At 40.5% G+C, this 2,570-nt stretch overlaps 1 pseudogene; it reads left to right on the top strand.

Moving 5' to 3' along the window:
- Positions 1-957: 957 nt before the first annotated feature.
- LOC105742370 lies at positions 958-2,144 on the top strand (annotated as a pseudogene).
- The last annotated feature ends 426 nt before the right edge of the window (positions 2,145-2,570 follow it).

Genomic DNA, 2,570 nt, shown 5'->3' with positions numbered 1-2,570 from the left:
TGGAGATTAGATTTTTCATGTCCATTAAGATTTGCTTTATATAGTTGGGTACTCCTGTGTTTGGTACATATATATTAATGAGTGTTACCTCTTCTTCTTGAATTTTTCCTCTAACCAGTGTATAGTGGCCTTCTTTATTTCGCTTGATCATTGTTGGTTTGAAGTTGAGACTGTCTGAGAATAGGATTGCTACCCTTGCTCTTTTCTGAGGTGCTGGGGCATGTAGTATTGTGTTCCATCCTTGGACTTTCAGCCTGTGAATGTGTTTATGAGTTAAATGTGTTTCTTGTATGTAGCGTATTGTTGGATTTTGTTTCCTAATCCACTGTGCCAGTCTATTTCATGCTGAGCTATTTGGCCCGACGTCTTTATCTCTTTTGATCATTCTTGACTTGAAGTACATATTGTCTGCTAATAGAATACTACCCCTGCTTTTTTTTTCTGGTTTCCTGTCCCATGGCCTATTGTATTCTGTCCTTTAAGTTTTAGTCTATGAATTTCTTTTTGAGTAAAATGTGTTTTTCATATATAGCATATTGTTGGTTCTTGTTTCTTTTCTTCCTTTCTTTTTTTGGGGGGGCATGGTGTCACTACTCAATCTTGTGATCCTCCTGTTTTCAGCCTCCCCTGTGCTGGAATTACAGCACTCCTGTGGGCAGTGCTGGTGCAGCATGTAGTGCCAGGGATTGAACCCTAGGCCCTGTACTTGCCTAATCAGGCGATTAGTCTGCTGAGCTCTCTTGCTGGCCCTGTGTTCTTGTTTCTTGATCCATTCTGCCAGCCTGTTTCTTTTGATTGGTATATTGAGGCTATTTATATTGATAGTTATAATTGATATGGGGAACTTTCCAGAATGCACTGACATGTGGAGGAATTGTGGCTGCTTGACCTGTGCATGGCTACTCGCTCCTTCCTGCCTACCCAACCACAGCCTGGCCTGCTCACCACCTGTAGAAAATGGTGAAAGAAATGACTTATTACGATGTTTTGGGTGGGTCAAGCCTAGTGCTATCCAAGAAGAACTAAAAAAGGCTTATAGAAAACTGGCTTTGAAGTAGCATCCTGATACGAATCCCAATGAAGGCAAAAAGTTTAAACAGATTTCTCAAGCCTATGAAGTTCTCTCTGATGCCAAGAAAAGGGAATCGTATGACAAAGGAGGAGAACAGGCAATTAAGGAGGGTGGAGCAGGCGGCAGTTTTGGCTTCCCCATGGATATCTTCGATATGGTTTTTGGAGGAGAAGGAAGGATGCAGAGAGAAAGCAGAGGTAAAAATGTGATGCATCAGCTCTCAGTTACCTTGGAAGATTTATATAATGGTGCCACAAGGAAATTGGCTCTGCAAAACAATGTGATTTGTGACAAATGTGAAGGCTGAGGTGATAAAAAAGGAGCTGTGGAGTGCTGTCTGAACTGCTAAGGTACTGGAATGCAAATAAGAATTCATCAGATAGGACCTGGAATGGTTCAGCAAATTCAGTCTGTGTGTATGGAGTGCCAGGGCCATGGAGAATGCATCAGCCCTAAAGACAGATGTAAGAGCTGCAATGGAAGGAAGACAGAGAAAAGAAGATTCTAGAAGTTCATATTGACAAAGGCATGAAAGATGGCCAGAAGATAACATTCCACAGTGAAGGAGACCAAGAACCAGGGCTGGAGCTGGGAGATACTATCATTGTTTTAGATCAGAAGTACCATGCTGTTTTTACTTGAGGAGGAGAAGATCTTTTCATTTGTATGAATATACAGTGAGTTGAAGCACTGTGTGGTTTCCAAAAGCCAATATCTTCTCTTGACAACTGAACGATAGTCATCATCTCTCATCCAGGTCAACTTGTCAAGCATGGAGACATGAAGTGTGTGCTAAATGAAGGCATGCCAATTTATCGTAGACCATGTAAAAAGGGTCATCTAATTATTGAATTTAAGGTAAACTCCTCTGAAAATGACTTCTTTCTCCTGATAAACTCTCACTGCTGGAAAAACTCTTACCTGAGAGGAAAAAAGTAGAAGAGACCAATGAAATGGAGCAGGTACAATTGGTGGACTTTGATCCAAATCAGGAAAGACTCCATTATAATGAGAAGCCTATGGGGATGACAAACATCATCCCAGAAGTGGTGTTCAGTGTCAGACCTCTTAATGGGGCCAGTGAATAATGCTTGCTGCTGGCATGTGGTGTGCAGTAGTGAGTACGTGAAGGACTAGAATCATCATATACTCACTACTCGCTATTGTTTTTGTTTCAATATTCAATTATAGTAGTGTTTTAAAAGTTAAATGAAGAATAAACACCAATACAAAAGCTCCGACTTTGCCCTGTATATATGATGACTTCAGTGTGCAAGATGAAGTTTCATGCCTGTAAAAAGTCACTCACCCTGGTGTCTGTGAGGCCAGGACTTGTCATTGATTTCAGTTGTGTACATGAACAAGCTTAGACTGAAATGCTAGATATATGTGTTGACTTTAGTGTATAACCCTTCATTGTTAAGCTATGGATTAAAATTGTATTTAACTAGCAATCAGAAAAAGGAAACAGTTTGTGGAAGTGTTGGTCTGTCTATAG

Source organism: Octodon degus, unplaced genomic scaffold (assembly GCF_000260255.1).
Source record: "Octodon degus isolate 3935 unplaced genomic scaffold, OctDeg1.0 scaffold00048, whole genome shotgun sequence".
Lineage (NCBI taxonomy): Eukaryota > Metazoa > Chordata > Mammalia > Rodentia > Octodontidae > Octodon > Octodon degus.
The sequence above is the reverse complement of the archived record's forward strand: the minus strand, read 5'-3'. Positions and strand labels throughout refer to the sequence as shown.